General features: G+C 45.0%; 1 long non-coding RNA gene across 1 annotated transcript; it reads left to right on the top strand.

Moving 5' to 3' along the window:
* Nucleotides 1-1,122: 1,122 nt before the first annotated feature.
* On the top strand, nucleotides 1,123-7,719 carry LOC144179600 (uncharacterized). Its single transcript, XR_013324295.1, has 3 exons — nucleotides 1,123-1,260; nucleotides 1,358-1,422; nucleotides 6,171-7,719. It is a non-coding gene; the product is annotated as an uncharacterized LOC144179600 (long non-coding RNA).
* Nucleotides 7,720-15,490: the final 7,771 nt, after the last annotated feature.

Below are 15,490 nucleotides of genomic sequence, written 5' to 3'. Positions count from 1 at the left end.
TTTATTGGAGCGAACTTGTGCTCCCCTAACAACTCGATGAATACACAAGCGGTGAAGCTGCAGTCAACAAAGTGACGTCGTGACGTCGCAGGAGAGTGTCACCGAATCAAATGCCGCGGCGTCTGCTCTGCGGCATTTATCTTATGGCGCAAGCGTTGCTGGAACCGTCGAATTACATGGAGAACCCTGTAGCTCAAAGAAGACTATTGTAGGCTAGTGACGTCAGGGCGAAAAATTCTCCCTATCAATATTTATTTGTTCAGCTTACTACATTCACTCAGAGGGCATTGTTGTAGGCATAGAGTTTCTCAATTAATGAGAAACTCTATGGTTGTAGGAGGTACATAAAAAGTGTCCAGCGCAGAAACGGGATCACGAATCTCGTAATATACGAAAATAAAAATCAACAGAGGCGTCTTTCAAAAGTTTGAAGCAAAGAACCTTGTACAACATCAAACGACCACAGAGCCGGAGTCAAACAAAATAAATAAAAGAGAGAAAAGTAAACAAGACGAAAGGCGAGATTTAAAAAAAAATGGACATTCTATAAAACGAGTCACAGCGGTCATCGCACATTGCAGTGGGCAGCATCACGCAGCAGCAATAATGAATAAAAAAAACAAAAACAAATAATTGACAGCAACAAGATCACGGCAATTCAAGAAACACCTGTTTCAATGTCGCCACGCAGATAACACCTTAGAGCTGTGTCAAATCTAACGCCAGATGCGCAAACGACGTTTTCGGGAAGCTTATTCCAATCGCCAATTGTGCGTGGGAAAAAAGATGTTTTAAAAAGGAAGGTGCGGCAATGAATTTCTCTGATCAAATCGGATAACCCGCACGGCATAAGAAAGAGTGGAACACGCGCTTATCTTGGGATGCAGATAACACAAACGGGTACAGCCGATCGTTAAAAACAAAACATAAATAAACATATCCAATGCATAATTCGCGGCAGTATCTTTTGTCTACAATGCGTCGCAGAAACAAAATTCAAGCGTGACCTGCAATCGCGGTGGCGCTAGTTACCGCACTTCATCACCGGTTGCTCTCAAGGACTCGTCGTGCGCACGGCACCGCATTCGTCCATCGCGCGTGGTATGTGTTGTTTTTCCTGTGGCGGTTGTGGCATGGGGTTTGGGCAGTTTGGACAGTTTGGACGCGATAAGTCTTTGTTCGCGCTGTGTTTGCGGTGTTTTCTTGATATCTTTCGCACGTTCGCAGTTATCGCTCGGTCGGCAGATAGCGTGACAGCAGGTAAGCGTCATTTCATTGCTTGCTTTGAAGTACTGCGTCGCGGGGCGCATTGAACCAACGCTTTGGTTGAACCTGGCTTTGTTCTCCCCTAATTCAGAGCCGTGTTTTGGCGCGCGGAGACTGACACGTCGCCGCGAGACACCCTTCGTGCATTTAGAGAAGGTGAGCGCGCTTTTTTTCTTTCCTTGAAGTGTTAAGACTTTCCCCTAGAGGCTGGTCGTGGTGCAAGCGGGACATTTACGAGCTTCGCACGCTCACACGAGTTATCGGCGTCGTGGCCATAATTGGGCGAATGAAACATGAAATGACTTGACAAGCTGTACTGTAAAACACGCCTATGGGGCTTAGTTCATCTGGCACGGGAGAGCATATCATATTGGTTGGCGGTTCTAAACAGCCGTAGGTTGTAATTGGCGTCCATTTCAAACCTACGCTGGCCATAACTGTCGCGTAGTTTTCGGGTGTATTTCTGCAGTCCAGTAAAATTGTTCGAGCCCCACATTCATGTTCAGTTCTCATTACAGTGTAAAGTCCTTTGAGAAGCACGCTTACGAGCATGCGGCGAGTATTTGCTGTTGCTTCTTCAGTTTTAGCATATCGTTACCGTGTTTGCGTTAGCGTGTTACCGGAAGCCGTGGCGACGGGGAAGCCTGTGCCGGTAATTTACCGTTCGCGGTAACTCTCGCGCTGCGCATTCGACTCCCACAAACACGGTAAACGGTAACGTAAACACGGTAACGATATGCTACAACTGCCTAATAAGTTTTACTCGCACATCTTTTGCGGCAGTCAAGCTGCCGGTTCTGATTTTACGAATCTCTTTCAATCGTCGAAGGCGTAGCTCACTATCAGAACCAGCGCAACACATTTCTGTGTTAACCCAGGTACAGGGGCGCCAAAAATGTAACTATGCAGCTAAATGTCTCCCAGGTGTCGAAAAGTGCTCACGTACTGAACATGTACAGAAGAACAGAACATATACAGGCTGCAGTGCTTTTTACATTTAAATAATAATGTCATGTGCAGATAGCAATGCAGGATGAAAAGCTGCAGCTGGTGTAGAGAAACCTTTCCTGCGTGTCTCGCTTGCTTTGAACATTTTGCATTTCACAGCAGTGGACTTAGGGTTATGCCTTGTCCCACTAGCTTGCGCGGTGTGGTTTTCAGGAAATACAAAGCCTTCAAAACCCATATTTTCAGACACAAAAAAAAAATCAGGATGGACGAACAAACAATGTTGCATTTTTGTATTCTCTGCCGTCATGTGGGAGCCACGAATCAAGACGTATGAAGCCCATCCCACACATTGTGGACCACTTCAAGAACAGGATAGTCTGTTGTGCATTCTTTCATAGGCTGTGTCAGCGTGCTGAAGTCAGCTGGCTCATTTATGACCCACAAAAAAGCAAAGGATACATCACTGCACTTTGACGACCTAAACAACAATTTTTAAATGGAACCAGTAACTGCCCCAGAGCAATTACAGGGCCCCTGCCCATATGACAGCGAATTTTGCACTTTGACTACAGCTGCAGAGCCAGCAACGAATGCTGTAATGGCTGTCCAGAGGTATTTTATTTAATATTTGCGCAGGAAAAGTACTGAGAACAAGAACAAAATAAACCGCAACCCATAGGTGTATGTTGGTGGCACAAGGTGGGGTTTACTTTGTTCTCTTACGTCCTGCCAACTTTGCATCTCTTGGCTCCCATACTGCCGTTTCAGCTTAGGCTGTCCGTGACGGTAGATTATCAGATCTAATTTTCAAAGGAACTGTGTGAACAATGACTGTTAAAAAAGAACCGTGTGAAATGTCTCTGGGTGTTCAAAATTAATTGGAAGCCCTGCACAAAAGCACACCACATAGCACAGGTGTAGCTTTGATAAGTTAAACCCCATACTTTTTTAAATGCAGAGCATTTCTTTAACTCGCACTGTCACCCGTCGTCCCTCGGCGTTGTCCGCAGCCAGCCTCCCCCTACACTATAAAAAAAAATAATAGTTACGGGCGCCTGGTTTCGATCCCAGGACCCTGTGGGCGGAACGCGAGGTACATGGTGCTCTTCCCATTGCTCCACAAAACACACAGAATCAAAGGCTACAAATGCACCTTATATCCTTGACTCATTCAAACTACGTCAAGAAGCTGCTGATACAACACATTCACTACCTGTGGGCGGAACGCGAGGTACATGGTGCTCTTCCCACTGCCCCACAAAATCGACACAGAATCAAAGGCTACGAACACGCCTTATATCCTTGACTCATTCAAGCTACGTCGTCAGCGGCGTGGGTTGGCCACTCAGCGGCGTGATAGCTGCGTGGTGTACACGTGATACCACCAACCCACCAAACACAAACGTTAACGCAATACACCCATCGTCAAGATATAGCACGACGAAATTCACTTTTTCAGGATGCTGTCCACGAACTGTTTCGTACTTTGTGCGGCTTCGGTTGAAGGTCAACGCAATATATGCACAGCAGCTGCTTCACAAGGCTTTCCACACCGTTGTACGCACTTTTGTCATGTCTGGTTCCAGAGAAAAGCCACTTTGTCACACTAGTGACCCTACATTCACTTCTGTGCACCTCGAGGAACTGATGCCTAAATAGGGTGGCACCACCGTTATTTATACACATTATTAAAGCGCATATTGATGCATGCTCTTCAAGAAGTCGCTTGATTTCGACCAACCCCAAGCATGCATGAGCCGAATCAAGGCTGTGCTTCCTCAAAGAGTCGTAGTCTTTCTCGACATCGCAACGCACGTGAACACACTTTTTTGCCTCTGGGCAATGGTATCCTCTATCTTCGTCGGGAAGTAATTCCTACAGCACAAGCAAAGCTTCTGACCACTGTTTGTCGGATCTTTGAAGATCTCTGTAACTAGAAAGCTGCACCTTCCCCTTAACCTTGAAGTGTCCAAAGTAAAGGTTGGCAGATTTTGTAGTGGGATAAAAGTTTATCTTTCCAACAGCTAAAAACAAAATGTTCAAAAAGCACATCTATTTATTATCCCCGGGAGGCTGAAAGACGGACAGTTGGGAAGACGAAGTTGTTTTGCAGTTAGCACTTCGCATGTACCAGGTAGAACAGAAATACACATTTGACTATGACGATCGCATGTCAAATATTCTCAGTGACAGCAGTGAGGTTACTTGCTTATAAATGGGGTAAATTACCAATAAAGTGCGATTAAGCAGCGTCAGAAATATGAAACATATGGGTTTATGACACAGCTAGGGCAATGCGATAACGAAATAAAATGGTAGCCTTAGTCTGATGGAAGAAACAAGCTCAAAAACCTCACAATTATTTTAATGTCTACCGCAACTAACAAGTTGAACATAGGGTAAATATGAATACTACGATCAGTTTTCTTTATATCAGTCGCTTTCTTTTTCTAAACTGCAAAAAACAGCCATAATTATTTGTCTTTTTTCACTGCGAACTGCTACTCAACCGTTGATTGGACATTAAAAAATGTGTTGAATGTGACCTCATTTTTCTCAGAACAAAAATAATGCAACAAATGTTTAGCTTTCTAGAATACTCAGGAATTGAGTGCCATTTTGTGTAAATATAGCGAAAACCCGTCGCGGTGGCTCAGTGGCTAAGGCATTGCGCTGCTGAGCATGAGGTTGCGGGTTCGATACCTGGCCGCGGCGGCCGCTTTTCTGATGGAGGCGAAAAGCAAAAACGCCCGTGTGTACGAGATTTCAGCGCACGATAAAGATCCCCAGGTGGTCAAAATTAATCCGCAGCCCTCCACTATGCCGCGCCTCATCGTCTGCGTTGCGTCGGCGCGTTAAACCCTACAATCAATCAATCAATAAATATAGCGAAAATTGAGAAACGTTTTTTTTAAATGACGTCGAAAGGTGTGGACTTTTTTTTCCAAATTTTCATTTTTGGTCGCATTTCATAAAGCGGTATTTTGATAAATTTTCTTTGTAAAGCATTGAGAAGGGTATGAGGTGTTCAGCAGCCCCTTGTAAACACGTCTAAAAAACTAGCCTTTAGGGCGATGCGTAAAAAAAATTTTTTTAGAAGTGCCACTTTTGAACGACATTTCTCTCGCTACTAAGGTTTCTCCAAAAAATATAAATATCGAAAATTCAATTTTCCCGAATCCAGCAGAAAAGTTTGCAAATATTTGTTTAAAAAATGAGAAAAATTTGGAAAAAATTTCGATTCGTGTTAGGGGTCCCCAAAGTTGGCACACCAAGCAATGTGGAAAGTAGCCCGGCCCGATCGCGCTCTAAATATTTTTTAATAAATCAAAAATGGTGTTTCTCACTAAACTAATGCCAGTTCCATGGTGAAAATACAATGTTCTACACAGTATTAAAGTTTCATCTCAAACAAAAAATGGACATGGCAACACTTTGGCTGTCCTTATCTGAACACACCCTGTTGCTTTCTGCGCGATACAAGCTATGCGAAAAAGCCAGACTCTCAAAACACCTGGCAAAACGCTTCGCTGGCAACCCATTCGGTTTCGTTCGCATGGTTTGCGAGCATGTGTGGTTTCATTTGGGTGCAATCCAGTGTCCAATCCTGTGTGCAATCCAGGTTGATAAGGCTGACGGTGCCATACCGAAGAAATATAAATAACGATGTGCAAGTTCATATTGATGCAGACTTTCAACTGATCGTGTCGATCACTTTTATGTTTTACTGATTACCGATTTACTGATTCCATATGAGGAGTTCACCGACCCCTATGAGAGGGATCAACCACATTTTTTTTTAGCTGACGGGGCCCACATTTCAAAGGTGTTCTAAGAAATAGGCTTTTCTAATAGGGCTGTTTATTAGACAAAGGTTCAAATGAATCTAGCTCTTAGTTTTTGTTAAGTGGCTAATTGCTCTTGCGGTTTTTGTTTCCTTTTCTCTTCTTTAGGTGATGCCAGGGAACACGGCAGAGGGTGAACATGGCAGTTTGTGTGAAAATAAATTGCAACGCGTTGTAAAAGACATCAAGCGCCCGCGTGGCTCACCGATTAAAGAAGGTCGCGGGGAGGTTTGATGTCAAGGTAGTGTTCTCGGCACCAAACAAATTGTCCTTTTTGTGTGGGGCTATTGCAAGAAAAGTCAACCAAACGAAAGAAACTCGGGCAGACAGGTGGGGGTCAGGTATGAAAAACAATTCGTAAAATGCGCGAAAGGCGTTGGTTACCGAATCCCGTTTGATTACGGTGGATCCTATGTTGTCCAGACGGGCAGGTGCCTGAACATCCGTCTTCGAGAACACTCGTCTTCCTTGAAGAGGACCCCATGTTCCCATCTATCTGACCATTGCAGGAAGCATGTGTGTGTGCCTCTGCTGGAAAAAACAGAAGTCCTGTTTGGGCACCCTCAGCAACGTACACCCGAGGTAGCAGTGGCTTACTTTATCTATCTTTTTGTGCTATAAGAATGTAACTTGTGTAAGCGCCCCATCCGTCGCCCTTCTTAATGAGGAATTCGCCTATCTTGAAGACAGCGTCCAGTGAAAAGGCAATAATTTTCTTGGATTCGCAATGTTCGGTGCTGATGTTATCGATCTGTTAACATTCGCGCGGATCATCGGGCAATTTGTTGCGGCGCATGTGATTGCTGATTTCTTCCCGATTGCTGTTGAAGTACGTCAGTTTTGTGTGTATGATGCGGCACAAGGGTGCGCTGTGTCGGGATTTGTTGTTTTTGGTTTCATTATACTCGGTTGTTAGTAAGTGCTCGTCCTGTGTGGTTCTTCTCTTCCCGCGTTTTTCTGTGCCTTTATTTAGCAAATAAATACATTGTCCAGTGCCAGCAAATCAAGTGGTGAGCGTTGCAACATATAGTTTCTGAGTAAATTTCTGTGTTCTAAAGTGAACAAAATATTCTCAGAAAACTATAACAATCATCAATTAGGAATTTCTTAACACCGTTTTTCTTTTTAATGTTCATTTGCATTGGGTATGAGTGGTAAAAGTGGCCGTTTCATTAAGCCGAACCAAGCTGTAAGCATTAAATATGAATGTGTTCAAGATTACTATTTTATAAAGGAATAACACTCCCGAACTCTGTTTTGTGTATTTTATTGCCGTGTTTTCGACTTGTGAGTTGTATTGTTCTACAATTTTTTTCACTTCAGTTGTCTAAAGTGACATTTTCGAATATTTGTTCTAATGGGGTTTTAAGAAAATTGGTGTTTTCATTTCACTTATCAGCTGATCACTGTTGTAGGGTTGTGTTTTGTATATGTGAGCTCAAGTGTTGCCTGTCCCGTTGAATGTTACAAGTTTTTGTTATTTGAGACAAATGTTGTCTAAGGTGATAATTTTGAATCTTGTATTTCTCAGTTTCTTCTAGTGTGTATATACAAAAACCCGTGATTTTTATTTCTTGTAACATTTTTTCTAGTCATTGAGCCAATGCATTATTTAAAAGGTTGTAGGCTTTATTTCAATAAAATAGTTCTTTTGGTACTTTGCATTGATGTTTCTTGCATGTATGCATACCCTTTCGACTCTCAAGGGATCCTGTTTGGTCGATTTGCAAAATAGTCGACTGGACTTTTTCTTTGCAGATTTTGAGTCTCGGTGACTGTGCTGCAGAGTCCTGCATGCTATATCTCTGGGGTCACGCGACTCCCTTTCAGCAGGTCAGGGCAACTTGGCTGGGGTCATGTAGTAGCCAAAGTAGCCAAGCGGGCTCTTTCTAGCCAAACGGAGAGTATGTGTGACTACTTTTAGTGGTCGCAAACTAGTCATGACGACTCTCTTCGTTTGAAAATTAGGAGTCGAGGTGACTTCTTTTACAGAGTCCTGCATACCCTTTTCTGACTCGGTCTAACAGAGTCACAAGACTCTTTTCCGAACAGAGTCAGGACGACTCTTATTACTGGGTCATAACGTAGTCAAGCGGACTCTTTTTGTTTGCTATATCGGAGTCGCCGTGACTAATCTTCAGGAGTCCTGCAGACTCACTCTTGACTCTTCGTCACGACTCCCTCCCTAAGAGTCCCAGGACTCTGTTTGAAAGAGAGTCTGGTGACCCTCCCCATAAGAGTTCAAAGGTAGTCAATTCTGTAGCAAGCCAATGACTCTGTAAAATGAGTCACTACTGACTACCATTTTTCTTAGAGTGCGGGGGGTAAAACACAACTTCATTTCGTTCGAAAGATTGCCTCATCAGAATCTTATTGACACCACATTTACGTAAGCTTCGCTGTAATAAGCTATATAATTAGGAAAAAATGGAATGGCCATGAGACCAACTAGCTCATTTCCCGCAACAGATCCCATCATGTCATACGCGACAGCTCTGCGATTGGCTGAGGCCGCCAAAACCAAACGCAAATTAGGCAAGATTAACTAGCATGCGGAAAAAGCCATTTGCGCTTAAATTAAGGGCCCAATCTTTTCGTAGCAGTAACAATGGTGCACGTAAACAAAGAAGTACCAATGCGTCCTGCTGTTGGTACGGCGGCAACATGCCTGTTTTAGGTGCACGGCACTGCAGCTCTTTGGAGTTGTCTCAGGCGACACTGAAGATTGGCGTAACCGACGGTGTCTTACGTGACCATATTTGTCGAGCGAATATCACGTTTCATGAAACAAATATTTTCTACCTTAACAAAAGCAAGTAAGGTACAGGTACGGTCATAAACAAAGCAAAGACAGAAAACAGCCCTTCGCGGTATGGTGGCGCCATGTAGGTTTACTAACGGTAAATGAGGCTCCGCATTCGGTTGGGGAACGGTTCTTGTTATGTCATTGCAGGCGTTGCAAAACACACGATTTGGCGGGAGAACCAAAATTTTAAAGTAAATTGAATAATTTCTCAGTGAATAAAGCGTCGCTTGTTTCCGGACAAGTCCTGGGGTCGCTATAAAACACAAAATCTTTCGAATAAAACAAACTTGTATTTTGCCTGCCCGGCCACTTTAGGTCTGGTAGGGTATATCTATACGTAGGCTTTTAAACGTCCTTGTTACTGCGCAAGCTGTGTGTTTTCAGCAAGCCGAGTGAACTGTTGAAGTATCTGGATGCCAATCTTTTCGGAAGAAAACTGTTTGTTGAGCTTAAAGGCCTGAGTCCCTTAAGTATTTATATGTTGCCGGTGTTCTCCAGGAATGATTTCTAGGCCTACTCCTTTTTTGATATTATAGACCCTTTCCACTTCACTTTTAGTCGTACTGGAACATGCGCTGATGACTAATGTATCTATCGTGACATCACCTACGCAGAAGATACCAAGTTGTCGCAGCACGATCTTAACTCTGTTTTTTCGTGGTGCCAGTCGTGGGGAATGACATCAATCTGACCAAATCTAACCTTGCAAATTTCACCATCGTAAAGCAGCGGATACCTGTTAGCTACTCTAAGGGTGGCGCATGTTTTCCTGTAGCCTCAGAGTACGAATAAAAAGGATTATTTCTCTCTCTTAAGCTATCCCGGAATCACCACGTTCATAACTTGACAGTGAAAACAAGCCGCTTGCTAAATCTTTTAAAAACGCAGTTTCAGACAATCTCCGACTGAGGTCAAGGGGACGTGTATACATCAAATATTCGTCCCATTGTAAAATATAATGGCGCAGTCTGAGACCACTACCAAAATACATATGCTGATGCACTTGAACGAATACAGGCTTGCGTCAAGAGCTTCCTAACTGGTGACTGTGATTTCTACAAAAGATCAGCTGACATTTACAGCAGATTTGGATGGCCTCTACTTGCAGAGAGCCGTAAATACCTAGATGCTTGTTGTTTTATAGTACATTCTACTCAAAAAATGACATCAACAAGAGAAAGAAAGTAAATGTGTTTATTGCGAAAAGTAATGGGAAAGAATCCTCAGCCAAAGACACCCTTGGGCTTTTCCAGCCTCTACAACCCTCAACACCAGGAGGCGCTGATCATTAAAGTAGGAGTTGGTCAGAGCTCTCTCCCAAAGCTCGTAAGAAGAAAACGATGGGGATTGCGCGAATACAGTTGGGCCTTGGCGCATCCCCCTACCATATGAAACAGCGTCCCGGTGGCTTAGCAGAACTAGTTCAGCGCTAGTCCTGTCCACTTCTTTCTTTTTGTGTCCCGGTTAGTTCGCGCTGTTCCCCAAGATGCAAGTACACCAACTCGCCCAACTCGCCACCCGGCTTAGCAGAAGCCGCATAGCGGAGAAGTATATGGTGGGGTGCATTGTATGGCATTTAGTGGGATGGGAAAGGCATTCAAGCATTCACGGAGCTACCTTTCCTCCTCTTTCGTTATGTGCTTATGCGGTGCTGGATAGATGAGACGTTCTAGCTTATAGTGTTGAGTTATTTTGTGATATGTAATCAACGGGGTTGGCCCGTCCCGCTCGCTTTCCAGGGCCCGGTAGCGTGTTTCCAAACGCTTTGCTGCACAGAGCACTCAAGTGACATGTGTGATGTCACTGCGCGTGCTTTTCTTTTGAGCGCCTATTAAAGGAGCCCACTATTGACCATGGTTTTGGGCTGAGCCATGACGCGGTGTTTTACTTGGACGTTGTGCCACGGGCACTAGAAAACGACATTGATATCACCCCGTACACCATTAGCTTCTTACCATTCGAAGTCCTTAATCGGGTGCCATGTGACGTTTTTCTTTTCCTAGAATGATGTAGCTTGTGGAAGTGCCGCATTTCTGATCGGCATGAGGAACCCCCTAGGCCAACCAAGTGAATTTTTCGGGAACAGGTAGTATTGGTGCGGAGCGTCTGTGCGGCGCAGATTGATCCACTGGAGTGGCTGCCTCTTTTGGATGCGTGCGTCTCTTTGCCCGAGCTATGAAATGATGGCGACCTTTTTTAGACTGACGTGCTTACCTTTGCTGTCTCTTAGTGTTTATGTAGTGCGTTAATTGCCTTGGCTTAGTTTTTCTAAAATTTCCATGCAGTAAAAAAAGAGCTGTGTGGCTTCGATGTAAAGTGCTAAGCACTGGCGCTGACGGCTTGGGTTCAAGCCACTGAAGGTCTCTCTCATTTTTTTCCTTTGGTTACCTTTTTTTTCTAAATTTATTTGGTGTTTCTAAACCCAAATCTACGTGTTTTTTTTATTATTAATAGGGATTTGGTATATTTTAGGACGCTTTAGGCTTCGGGCAAAGCTAATGATGACATGTAATGACCGTTCTGCGTCGCACGAACAGAAATGTCACGTGAGTGATCTGTGCAGCGAAGCGTTGGGAAATACGCGGTCCGGCGGCATACCTCTCGGGCCAACACCTGGGTGGTTTTGTTGCCCGGGACGGGAGGGTTGGTGGGTGCGCATATGATCATGATGTATCTGTCTGCTAGACACTGGCAGATGATGTAGTGCGTTGTCCGGTCAATTCGCACGCACGAGAAGTTACGGCACGCTTGCTACGGATTTGTGCTCATTACTTTTGTGGTAGTTTGCGTTATGAAGGGAGTGATAGACGCTTCTTCCGCTTGTCGGGGGTCGCATGCGGGTAGGGTTCGGCTGATGAGATGCGTATTTTGCGGGACAACCGTGCAGGGCTGTCATTGCTCTTATGCCGGGATACGAATACGGGTCCGTATATGCGGTGGTTCGTTCCTTCCCGTAAGATGGCCTCGGCTCTTGTTTCCCTGCGCCCCGTGTCGTACACGCGGTGCGTGTTTCGAGGAAGCGGTGCAATGTAGAGCTGCTTTCCTTTTATTGTGATGGAGGTTTCTCATTTGCGATGTCTGACGATGCACAGGGGATGTTATCCTACGAAGAGTCGTACCTAAATCTACTAACGTACCTATCCTTTCATTCACATATTAAAGCAGAATTTCTTTCCTACAATACATATCGGAAATACCTTGCTGAAAATATTATCTGCGCTCCACGACATGTGTGTTCAAACGTTTATAGAAAAATGTGTTTGCTAAATAGCACGCCGGTTTTGGTTCTTTTTGATGGGCCCCCTTACTGTTACTTTTGTTACGGTGCTTGTTGGCTGTATACGTTGTTATGCTATTGTCGTTATTTTTCTTTTTTAAAGAGAAGCTTTGTACCTCTACCAGCCAAGGGTTCTGTCACGACTGTCGGCACCAACAAAAACAAAAAACTCCCGCGAACAAATAAAATAAATTACTAGCACCGCCACGAATAAAACCTGGACCGAATGTAGAAACTTAGCCACAGCCCGTTGTTTTACTAATTGAGGTACGAGCGATTTTTCCCTATAATGCCGGTCTTCGACAGAATAGAGAAACACAACACAAAATTATTTACATAAGCAACTCTACCGGCAAGCCACCAACCTGTGAGGGCTGATGTCTCTCCAAAAATTCCTAAGCGTATTCAAAGGTTCTATCCTCGACAGCCACTCAGGAGCTCAAGCCTTGCGCTTCTGCTCTTCTACGTCCTGTAAATATGGGCCCACGAAAACGTTGCCGCGTAGGGCGGGCGTTCACAACACCATGGCGCGAGGCCATGCACGAGCGCCATATGCTTTGCAAGGCCAACAATGTAACGAGGTCCAAGGACGCCCCCTCCTCGTTTTCTACACCTAGAAAGCGTATTCCATGTGGGCTCAGCCGGAAGTTTCTATGAAGGGTCCTCTGGAGAACATCCCACAAAAATACCGCAGCCCAACAATGCAGGAAACCGTGCTCTATCGTTTCTGTCATGCAGAGACGTGGGAGACAGACGGTGTGGTTACCGAGCGCAGCAGCGGGTTTACCCTCTGCGTTCTCGCTGAATGCCACGTGATAGGGTCCCGCGACCACTCGCGCCGCAGGTGTAGCGGCCATGTGCGCATCAGTGGTTTGTTCATTTCGTCTTTGAACAGTTTGGACTCGTGTGAAACACCGCTACCAACCAACCAACTACCATCCGTGGAACGTGCAATGATCTAACGTTCCCGAAAAATATAACTGCGGTGATAACGCGAGGTCTGGGTGTGTATCACCCTGATCATAAGGCCGTTCTAAACGTCGTGCTGAAAGGAAATAATAAAGAACGTGTTACACGTACAGTTTAACGTGTGATTAACGCAACCGGGCCGTGGTCCCCCGTGGTAGGTGGTGTATAAAGCTTTGCTTCATAACCACCTCCACTGGCTGGATTGGAGCGCACATTTAGGTGCAGGGCACTTTACGCGTTCGCCTTGTCATCCTAGCTCACTCGCTGGACCCACGCATATGCAGCACCAAGGCTAACGCTGTTGTTCGCGGCGTACCACAGACGCTTCGAGAGGCAAGCGGTTTATATAGTCATAAGCGTTCGAAACTCGTGAAACGCTGGCGCTTGTCATACATCTTCCCGTTGTTTAGTGCAAAGAAAAATATAGGTACTATTTAGGAAAAATATACGTAATTGAGCGGCAGCGCCCGTGTTCCCTTAGTTGAGGACGCCCGTTGGGTTGGTTTCTACGATAGTAAACGCCACATGTGTCAGTGCAACGCTGGCGCGTGCGGGGAGAAACGCAAAAAGAAAACAAAACTCCCGCTGGCGCAGTTTCAGGCAGGCGGCGCGCAAGCACTGCGAAGGCGGGAAATTTAAATTGCATGGGGTGGTAGCAGTAAGCAGATAACGGTGGTACAGCCTATTATGGCGAATCACTGCTCTGCACTTCCGACAGCTTTAGCATTTAGTGGAACAGCATTATTTTTCGCGTTAAAAAGGGGAATGCGAACTTGTTTTTACAATACTACACAGTGCAAGTGTTGAAAGCCCTGAAACCTCCGTGCAGGTGGCACTCACTTGCGGCTTTGCATACCGGTCATTATCTGCCCATACGGATTGCTGCAGTCTTGGTCCATAACAGCTGTTAAGTACATAATTCTATGGATCTCTTGTGTAAGTGTAATAAAATGTGGAATGTTTTTTTGCGATGGCGATGTTTCGAATAACGCGAATTGCTCAGCGAGAACAGCGAGCCTTCTATGCATGGCAATGACACGGCCCCTATATTGTACACACTAAACTTTTTAACACCCTTTAAGGTGCTTAAAGGGTGCACTCAACATTTTGCACCCTTTTTGCACCTTTTAGGAACCAAAACATTGCTCCGGCACCCAATCATGAGGGTGCCACAAATTAAGGGATGTAAATCTTAACATTTTTACACCCTTTAAGGTGCTAGAAGGGTGTACTGAACATTTTGCACCCTTTTTGCACCTTTCAAGCGCCCAACTATTGCTCGGGCACCCCACCTCGAGGGTGCCAAAATTTAGGGGTGTAATCAACAGTTTCCAAGGGTGCTATGACCATTAAAGGGGTGCTAAAAAGTATTTCTTCTCGATTGAGGTGTTACCACGGCACCCTATCATTAGGGTGCCTAAAAGAACGGTGTGTGAATGCAAGCATGCAAAATTGCACAAAAACAGGCTGAATGTTTAAACCGCACATTGCACTATTTCACCTCCCGTTGAGAGGTTTAAATATGAATTCTCCACATAGACCAAGGGAAATGCTCTAAAATTGCTGTTCGTAAATTGAACAAAACGTGCTGAATGCTTAAAATCCACTCTGCACTAATCTACTTTTTCGAGTGTATCACAAGGTTCGTTTCGATGTCTGGGTGCACGGGAAGGGAAGGCTACAAAATGCCTCTTGTAGTCCTATAAATAAAACTTTTACGCAAGGCATCCGTGTCCTCAACGAAATCGAATTTACCTAAGAATTTGTTCCCGTATTATTATGCCCCGGGCAAAAAGTCCTACAAGACTTTCTTGTTGGGCTCACAGCACGCCTGTGGGTCTAATACGAAGTTCTGTCGGCACTCTATCGTTCCAATAGCCTAGTCTTCCAACAGGGAGCTTAACCTTGATGGCGTTTGTGGGGCCAATAAGAAGCTCTGTCGGCACTCTATCGTACCAACAGCGTAGTCTTGCAACAGGGAGTTTAACCGTGATGGCGTTTACCGGCTCGCCAACACGATCAGTGAACGCCAACAGACGCCTTGTTCGTAATCAGCGGCGCGAGCGCGCCATCAGACAGAACTGACAGACGCCCTGAAGGTGGTTTTTAGGGCCTAAACAGCAGCGTCTATGTCTGGCATAGACGTTAGACGTCAACGTTTGTGTTCTGAATTTTCCCTTCAATAAGTAACAGTCAGACGGACGATAACATTACGATGTGAAGATATGCGTTGGCTCATACCACGGCAAGCACGATCGTTTGTGGCTGCAGCCTCGGTTGCTCTTCGTGCACAACAAACTGAATCGGCTGTACAGCTGTCTTCGAGGGCGTGTATGCAGGTGTTCTATCTTCCTTTTTTTGCGCAGACCGACGGGG

This window comes from Haemaphysalis longicornis, unplaced genomic scaffold, assembly GCF_048455015.1.
Source record: "Haemaphysalis longicornis isolate Haplotype H1 unplaced genomic scaffold, Haemaphysalis longicornis Haplotype H1 scaffold_4, whole genome shotgun sequence".
Classification (NCBI taxonomy): Eukaryota; Metazoa; Arthropoda; class Arachnida; order Ixodida; family Ixodidae; genus Haemaphysalis; species Haemaphysalis longicornis.
The sequence above is the reverse complement of the archived record's forward strand: the minus strand, read 5'-3'. Positions and strand labels throughout refer to the sequence as shown.